The sequence below is a fragment of the Nansenia antarctica genome (genome assembly GCF_963989245.1).
Source record: "Nansenia antarctica genome assembly, chromosome: 3".
Taxonomy (NCBI): Eukaryota; Metazoa; Chordata; class Actinopteri; order Argentiniformes; family Microstomatidae; genus Nansenia; species Nansenia antarctica.
In genome coordinates, this window is record NC_137688.1 from 52,571,369 (window position 1) to 52,581,295 (window position 9,927).

General features: G+C 48.8%; 1 protein-coding gene across 1 annotated transcript in view; it reads left to right on the plus strand.

The window, feature by feature from the left end:
- LOC308154565 (low density lipoprotein receptor adapter protein 1) overlaps positions 1 to 9,927 on the plus strand; it is a gene marked incomplete at both ends in the record, with an annotated part of 108,949 nt that overhangs the window by 820 nt on the left and 98,202 nt on the right. The gene's annotated exons all lie outside the window — the stretch shown is intronic.

Below are 9,927 nucleotides of genomic sequence, written 5' to 3' on the forward strand. Positions count from 1 at the left end.
GCATTGTTTACCCTCTTGAAGAAGAGAAGTCAGAGAAACATGCTGTGTCTCATCATCCGTGGCAGGTTGACAGTGAGCTCATGGCGGTGCTGCCTGTCACTCCGATGTGTTTTCTTGAAGAGTTACTCCCTGGGCAACAACGCTTCACTACGGATTGAGTAGCCAGAAAAAAAGAAGAAAAAAACGTTTTCCAGTCAGATCTGGTTCCTGGAAAGGTCATACAATTCTACAATATTCCCCTTGCTCTATAAATAATGGGTTAGACAAACTCAACAAAGAATGTCAATATCTCTTTGTGTGAAACAAAGAGAAATCCAATTGCTTCTCATTCAGACATGCTGTTTTCTTCCCACAGTGGAAGAATATAATTGGCTCAGAACCATTGCAAGTGATTCTGTTTGAATAGCGTCCACTGCCAGCACACATACATAGCTTACTACAGAGTAATTTCATAGCCAATGAAATGTGCTTAGTTGCCTGAGTCATTCTGCAAAATTATGTTAATTAATGATTACAATTAATTATGAACCTAAAGCATTTGGATGTGGTCTCATTGGATTGATTTTTTAATGATTGCTTTCCCTCATGTCTGGATGTATTTTTGATGCATTTAATTTGAAGAATTTAAATGCAAGCTGCCCAAGGCAAGTGACTATGTAGTTGTCTTCTACATAGGGAAACAGACTGGTGATCAGTGTTGGGGAAGCTACTGGGAAGCTACTAAATATATTTACTGTAACTAGATTACCAATTAGGCTATATTACTTAATGAGGAAACAAGTTGAATCCACTACCCTTGAGAGAAATATAGTCTGTCAAGGTAAAACTACTGAAAAAGTAGTTAATTACATCATCATCATCATCATCATCATCATCATCGTCATCACTGCCAGTATGTGATGATGACCCTAGAACAACATTGTTTCTGTAGAAGCCAGTGAGGCACTATTGTTGTGGCTTTAGCTGCCTGTCGCCTTTGTTTTTGCAAGAAGACATTCTGAGACAGGAGTCTTGGAGTGGAATGATTCTGGTTCTGATTCTGAATTCTGATCCTGAAAAGAATTCTGATTCAGATTCTGAATCCAGCTGGGTTTTAGCAGAAACATTTATATCTGAGACGCTGTCAGAGGAATCAGACTAGAAGAAATGTGAACACTGCTGTCACTGACAGACAAAGTGACAGCTAATGTCCAGAAGCTGCTTAACTGCCGATTTGGACAGAGGACAGACTCTCTTTGGCAGCATGTGGCGTTGCGCCAAAGCTGGCAGCTGGAACGCAAACAAGGTTTAGCGTTGTTGTTACAGGCCAAACATTTACAATAATCGGTTGTGATTTGAGGTAAAATATGACATAATTTGCTATTCAAATGGTAGATTGCTGAGACTGCTGGTCTCAATCTCAGTGTATTAGTGGGGGTGTGGAACTGCTGATTAATGATGACTGGAGTTAGGAAGGTTTCCAACTGACCCTGTAAAAAGATCAGGAGATTCTTTAAATAGGCAATGCACAGTATCTCATTATTATTCAGCTAGAGTAATGACAGTAGATCTTAATTTTAAGTATCTTGTTGAATTATTCAAAGCTGTTCTTAAGGCCTGGACCTGGACCTGCTTTGAAGTAAGAACAAATACATTGTTTATAAATTCTCCATCCGTTCAATTTCTCTAAGATCTAGACTAGATCTTAGTTTAACACAGAGAGCTGAGGTTAATCTGGGCTACAGAGTTAGCATTACCACTGGTTCTCTTTTCTCCATTGTAGTTCATTGATTTATTTGTCACTGATTGGCCAGAGAGTCCACATGTGACAGGGTCTGGTTAAAAAGTCCTCAAGTAGGACAATGTTTTTCTCCGTTTTTTTTCCAGATTATGAAAGTGCAGATTGTAATAGTTGAAGAAGATATGCTTTTTTGAATGTCGGTACACCCTAGAAACACACTCTGAATCAAAACACGCAAAACAGCTAGCTCTAAAAAGGAACATCACTATGAACATCTAACTGCATGTTTAGCACATCACAACATGCTAATAGAACATCAACATGCTAAAAACATATAACTACATTATTAGATGATCACACTGTCCTTGATTTTGAACACATCCTAAAAGGTAGTGTAGGAGCCAGATATGGTCCTGTGATAACATGTTGTAATTCACTGTGTGGGCATGGGGTGGCGCTGTCACAATACCTGAGGCAGGTATATAAGGTAGCACATTTGTTGTTGTCGTCAGGTGTTGACCCCGGAAAGGCAAATAGGTTTGACCGCAAGGGCGCTGAGTTTGTGATTGTTATTGTTTTATACCAGTGATTAAGCCATTTGGAAGATGGCACTTAGTAACGCAATAAATGTTTTTTATGCAGCAAACCAATGACTACGGATCGTGTATAACCAACAGAACACATCAAACTAGAACGCACGGCGCGTCAACCAGAGTCCGCGGGTTAGCATCTCAGTAGCCCAGTATTAGAGTGTGCTCCTTTAACATTGTCAAACCTTATGCATCTATTGGAACATCGCTTGGAATATAACGGAGGCGTTTGGATACCGTACGTGTTTGGATACGTGTGCAGCCGCAGGAGCTACGATTCTAAAGCCAGCTGTTTGGAGCATCGGACCACGAGACCACTACAACGGCGCCCACCGCACGGTATGAGTAGCGCTCCATTGTTTAATGGCCATTTAATGTGTGCACACCGGTATTAAATCCAATGCATTGGTGACTGAAGCGAAGGGGACAATTATAGACGTTGCGTTGACTGTTGCGTGCTGCGAACTGTTTTGACTGACTACCGATCATTCGTCATGGAGATGCGTGACGCGGAATTGGACACTAATGGTGATGAGACACTGGGCCCTATTATGCACTTCTTAACTTGCCGTCTTAAGTCTTAATTAAGACGCACCGCCAGGTTAAGACCTACCGCCACCCTTATTATGCGCTTCATACGCGCTACTGCTATTATGCAGGTGTCGATAGGCGCCCACACATAAGACGTAATACTCCTGTGCATATATTACTCATTGTGGGAGTGTTCATATGTTAATGAAGTGCACTAGGCGCCCCTGCTATTATGCGATCTGACTTTGCTCCTAGCGCTAAGAAGTGGTTTGAAAAGTTCTATATCGTGGAGCTCCGCCCCATAGGGGAGCTCTGCTCCTATTGGTTTACCCGCTACCTAAAGTAGCCAATGACTGAATTTTTCAATGCCTGCGCCCGCCTGGGGTGCTATATAAAGGGGTGTACTTCGCTACCTCATTCTCCCAAAAAGTTCAGCACGGGTTTATATCTGAAGACTGAGAAGGACGACTACTAAGACTGGAGAACCCGCCAGACTTTTCCCTTCAAGATATGGATCGTCCGCCGCCTATGGAGAAGTTCCTCCGGGACGCCTGCCGCTGCGACTTCCGAGCAGCGGAGGAGACTTTTCCCTTCAGCGATGGATCGTCCGCCGCCGACCACGAAGAAGTTCCTCCGGGACACCTGCCGCTGCGATTTCCTAGCAGCGGAGGACAAGCACGACTTCTGCCACGTCTGCCTCGGCCCCGAACATGCCGAGGCGGCGTTGGTCGCCTCCCCCAGCTGCCTCCCCTTCCACCTCCTTTCCGTCGCGGAAAGGCGAAAGGGGGATGGCCTGGATCAAGGAGAGCGTTTTCCCCTGGCGGGCGCTATCTCGGGGATGCTATCCGACTCGAATAGCTCTGCCGATGATGCGTCCGGACAGGCCCCAGAGCGGCGTTCTGGGCAGGCACCTCCCCAAGTAGGGATGGTCCCGCCCGCTCAGCCGGCCCTGACACCACGCCGCCCTCACCCAGCTGAGTGGTCGGTGCCGGTGTCAGAATCAGAAAGCTCTGATGAGCTCGGTGCGCAGGCGGCGGCGAATAACATCGCCGTGTTTAACGCCGCCATTGCGAAGATCACCACAGACCGACCCAACGGTCTGTCTGCAGCGGAGGCGGAGTTTCTGAGCAAACTCAGTGCCGCGACGACACGAGGCGTTATTACATCAAAAACCCCTCCATGTCTATCAAGACCTGGCCCAGCTCATGAGCGTGCGGCCGGTTCTTTGATTATCAGGCATAATAAACCTGCGTCAATAAAGAGCATTGTTACACATGACAAACACTCTTTACAGACGGTAAGTCAGACGGTAAATCCCTAAGGAGGATTTCCCATGGTATCTACCGGAGCGGAGACCCACCTGCCTTGTCAGAGTGTGGTCGAATCGCTACCGGTTAGAAACGAAGCGGAGACTAGCCCAGCTTACCGGCGTGTGGCCAGCTCTCTGCCTAGCGGACTTACCCCTATCACGACACGAGGCGGTATTTACATCAAAAACCCCTCCATGTCTATTCAAGACCTGGCCCAGCTCATGAGCGTGCGGCCGGTTCTTTGATTATCAGGCATAATAAACCTGCGTCAATAAAGAGCATTGTTTCACATAACAAACACTCTTTACAGACGGTAAGTCAGACGGTAAATCCCTAAGGAGGTTTTTCCATGGTATCTACCGGAGCGGAGACCCACCTGCCTTGTCAGAGTGTGGTCGAATCGCTACCAGTTAGAAACGAAGCGGAGACTAGCCCAGCTTACCGGCGTGTGGCCAGCTCTCTGCCTAGCAGACTTACCCCTATCACGACACGAGGCGGTATTTACATCAAAAACCCCTCCATGTCTATTCAAGACCTGGCCCAGCTCATGAGCGTGCGGCCGGTTCTTTGATTATCAGGCATAATAAACCTGCGTCAATAAAGAGCATTGTTACACATAACAAACACTCTTTACAGACGGTAAGTCAGACGGTAAATCCCTAAGGAGGATTTTCCATGGTATCTACCGGAGCGGAGACCCACCTGCCTTGTCAGAGTGTGGTCGAATCGCTACCAGTTAGAAACGAAGCGGAGACTAGCCCAGCTTACCGGCGTGTGGCCAGCTCTCTGCCTAGCGGACTTACCCCTATCACGACACGAGGCGTTATTTACATCAAAAACCCCTCCATGTCTATCAAGACCTGGCCCAGCTCATGAGCGTGCGGCCGGTTCTTTGATTATCAGGCATAATAAACCTGCGTCAATAAAGAGCATTGTTACACATAACAAACACTCTTTACAGACGGCAGCCCATCCCTTTTCGAAATGACCCCACCTTGGGCTGTGCCATCTCCTCGGTGGGCAGCGGCGGCTGGGGTCATACAGAAATTCAAGCTTTTCTGTCGACTGCACCACAACAGACGGCCCAGCCGCTGTCGTTGCTTTATGCAGAATGACTAGAAGGGACAGGTATTCTGTCGGGCTGGCTTGACAGGACATTGAGGAGGGGATATGCACTACAGTTCATTCAGCCTCCTCCGCCCTTCAGGGGCGTGAGAGAGACTGTTTTTTGTCCTGCCCGATAAAGACACGTGCGCTCCGGGAGGAGATTACGAATCTCCTAACAAAGGGCGCAGTGACATTGGTTCCGAGGGACCAGTGGGACATGAGATGGTACTCCCCGTATTTCCTTGTCCCAAAGAATTCGGGAGACATGAGACCCATACTAGATTTCAGGGTCCTCAACGAGAGAGTGGCGAAACGCCCCTTTCGTAGATACCTGAGGGTCGCGTATTTCGTGTGCCAATCACAGAGTGGCACAGGAAATTCCTACGTTTTGTTTTCCAAGGGAAGGTTTACGAGTACACGCGCCTGCCCTTCGGGTACGCGCTTGCTCCTCGTTTTTTCTCCAAATGCGTGCAGACAGCACTCGAACCACTGAGGCGTAACGAGATGCGGATCTGGACGACCTACTGGTCTTGGCCCAATGCCCAAATCGAGCCATTCGGGACGCAACCTCACTGGTGCAGCGCCTCACTCAGCTGGGGTTAGCTGTAAACTGGACAGAGAGTGCTCCGTGGCCGGCTCAACAGTTTTCCTATCTAGGCATTCAGTTGGATACTGCCGAGATGAGGGCCAGTTTATCGGCACCACGGAGAGCGACACTGACGTCAGCTCCCTGGGTGTGTCGAGTGACAAATACAATCACCGCTCTGTCAAGGATGTCCTTACTAGGACTGAGGTCTGCAGCCCATGTAGTGGTCCCCTTAGGCCTGTTACACATGCGCAGACTGCAGAGGCGGTTCGCACGACTGCGACGGGTTCCAGTGAGAACGCCGTCGCAAGTTGATTGTAATACAGAGATTGGTCAAAACCGACCTGAGCTACTGGAGAGACCCGCGCGTCATCGCGCGCGGAGTCGCCTGAGTTCGCTGAAAGCTCTCCACATTCCAGGTCTGCTCAACGAAGGAGCAGATCTGTTATCACGGGGAGGCCCGAGGGACGACGACTGGAGGTTAGCACCCTCCATTGTGTCGCTGATTTGGGCACGGTTCGGGCAAGCAGAAGTGGTTCTGTTTGCGTCACGGACGAATGCGCAGTGTCGCCTTTGGTTCTTCCTGCGCGAACAGGACAACCCGCCATTGGGAGTCGATACATTCGCACACCACCCATGGCCGAGGGTCCTGTTATACGCGTTCCCACCCCTGACATCTATCCTCCCACTGTTGGCACGAGTGAGGTCAGAGAGGCTAGAGTTAATTCTTGTAGCCCCGGACCGTCCCGGAGCCCCGTGGTTTCCGGAACTGATGGAGATGTTGGTAGAGGGCCCATGGCCCATACCTCATCGACAAGATGCACTCTCTCAAGCCAGAGGCTTGGTGAGGGGGCCGCCTATGATGGGGGGCCCCCTCATGGCCTGGTTACTGAGAGGGATTTGTTAGAACGCAGGGGTCTGACAGACGCGGTCATTCAGACCATTCAGAGTGCGCGCGCGCAATCCACTGCAAAGGGATATGCGGCGCGCTGGCGAGTGTTTACACAGTGTGAGGGACAGGACGTTGACCCAGTCTGCTGTCGGGTCGAAACGTTCTTGTGCTTCTTACAGTCGCTGTTTGACAAGGGATTGGCGGCGAGAACTATTAAAGTTTACGCGGCTGCCATCTCAGCTTGTCATGAGGGTTTTGCGACAACGACACTGTTCAGTCATTCGCTGGTTAAGCGTTTTTTGACTGGAGTGTGTAGGCTTAGACGCCCTCATAGGACTCTAATGCCAAAATGGGACCTGTCGATTGTGCTAGAGGCGCTGTGCGTGCCCCATTCGAACCCATTGACACTGTGTCGTTGCGTTTATTGTCTCTCAAGACGAGTCAGCTCCTCGCCTTGACTACGGCTAAGCGAGTGAGTGATTTATGTGCTCTCTCGACACGGGCAGATTGTTTGATCATATCTGATGACAAAACAAAAGCTGTGTTACGCCCTAACCCGGTTTTTATCCCTAAGGTTAATCGTGGGTTTAGGGTTCAGAGCTGTGCTCTGAGCGCCTTTTTTCCTCCTCCTCACGACGGAGAGAGGGAGAGGCGTTTACATTGTCTATGTCCGGTGCGCGCGTTGGCACAATATGTGAAGCGCACGGCAGGACTGAGATCTTCTCCCCAGCTTCTGATCTGCTACGGCGGACAGAAAGCCGGGGCACCACTCTCGAAGCAGAGGCTGTCCCATTGGATTTGCGAGGCTATTAGCCTCGCATACGAATCGAAGGGGCAGCCCGTGCCGACTGGCATTCGGGCTCATTCCACCAGGGGCATGGCCACATCAGTGGCCATTCTCAGGGGAGTGGGAGTGGAGGAGATATGTGAGGCGGCGTCTTGGTCGTCGCCATCACTTTTTGTACGGTATTACTTGAAAGATATTCTTCCTCATCCTTTTCTCATTCTGTCCTCAGTTTTGCTGATGACTGATGTAGTGGGAAGGCACTTGGATTACCCTGGTCATGGGGATTCTATTCAAGTGTTGTCAGGATGAATACGGATGTGCCTGGGGAGGGGACCCTCCTCCAGGACATGTTCCGTTAGATCAACAACCCTACGTGCTCACGTAAGGGTTAGATCAGTGATATTTCTTCCGCATCCTTTTCTCATTCTGTCCTCAGTTTTGCTGATGACTGATGTAGTGGGGAAAGCACTTGGATCACCCTGGTTGGGGATTCTATTCAAGTGCTGTCAGGATGATTACGGATGTGCCTGGGGAGGGGACCCTCCTCCAGGACATGTTCCGTTAGATCTACAACCCTACGTGCTCACGTAAGGGTTAGGTCAGTGATATTCTTCCTCAATCCTTTCTCATTCTGTCCTCAGTTTTGCTGATGACTGATGTTGTGGGAAGGGCACTTGGATTACCCTGGTCATGGGGATTCTATTCAAGTGCTGTCAGGATGAATACGGATGTGCCTGGGGAGGGGACCCTCCTCCAGGACATGTCTGTTAGATCAACAACCCAACGTAAGGGTTAGGTAAGTGATATTTCTTCCTCATCCTTTTCTCACTCTGTCCTCAGTTTGCTGAGGACTGATGTAGTGGGGATGGCACTTGGATTACCCTGGTTGGGGATGCTATTCAAGTGCTGTCAGGATGATTACGGATGTGCCTGGGGAGGGGACCCTCCTCCAGGACATGTTCCGTTAGATCTACAACCCTGCGTGCTCACGTAAGGGCTAGATCAGTGGAGCAGACTCGTGTGGGTTGGGCCAACTTTTTAAGGTTGTCTTGAACCAACATCAGTGGTCAGCTCCGGGTGCCGCTGAGATTGTTTTACGGATTAATAGTCTCAGTGGGGGTACATTTGGCCTCGTTCGCTCCGCCTAAACCAATAGGAGCAGAGCTCCCCTATGGGGCGGAGCTCCACGATATAGAACGATAGTTATGGAGATAGACTCCAGTTCTATGAGTGGAGCGGAGCCCCATAGGGCTGCTGGCCCACTTCGACTCGTTCAAACCCGGCTGTTTTTGTATGTTTGGGAGAATGAGGTAGCGAAGTACACCCCTTTATATAGCACCCCAGGCGGGCGCAGGCATTGAAAAATTCAGTCATTGGCTACTTTAGGTAGCGGGTAAACCAATAGGAGCAGAGCTCCCCTATGGGGCTCCGCTCCACTCATAGAACTGGAGTCTATCTCCATAACTATCGTTCTTAAGTTTAGACTTCATGCACGTTTTGAAACACGAGCGCGCCTCCGCGGTTTGCGCATGCATGTGGGCACACATGAACACGCACGTGGCTCCACGGCAAGACGTCAATTACGGTCACAGTATAAATGCTTTATTTCAGAAGGGAGAGGCCAGCGCTGTACAGTATGTTGCCTCCGCATACTGTGCACATACAGTACGAGCATGCCGTGCGTAATATAATGACATCAACATCTGTCATTCCTGCAGTCTTCCAGCGACCCCTCTGTAATACTTCTCAACTCACAAGCGGAGGTATTGCCGTGTTTATTCAGAAAATAATCATGCACGAGCTTGTTACTTTCTTCTGCAGAGAAGCGCGCTGACCTCCTTCTTAGGACTTCCATAATAGCATAGCGCTAATGACTCAACGCAGCCGGTTCTTAAAGGGAATGGCACCTGGCACGCTGATTGGGTTGATTGAGAAGACGCCCAAAACACACCCATGACTAATTTCTGGCCTTGACCACGCCTCCACGTCTTAAGTTTAGATCTACCGCCTCGTCTTATTGCTTAAGACTTATGAAGTGCATAATAGGGCCCACTATCTGGTAAACGTGTGGTTAAGCTTACTGCTAAAGCGTTTGCGTTGAAGTTGGACTTGTTGCAAACGAGCAGAAAAGCTAAACTAAGCAAAGCTACCAGCATTAGAGGTGATTTACAAGGGTTACTGTGTACTGATGATAAAACACAGGTACAGAATACTCTTGTTGAATTGATAAAGGTGTGTGATGAAGCAAAAACCATGCATGAAAATATACTTGATTTGTTGCCATGTGTTGAAAAAGAAAAACATGAAACATGGTTTATTACAAATACAAAAATGTGGGTTTTATCATGCAAAGAAGGTTCTGTGCAGGTGGTCAAAAATGTTAATGAGGGGGATGATATTCGTG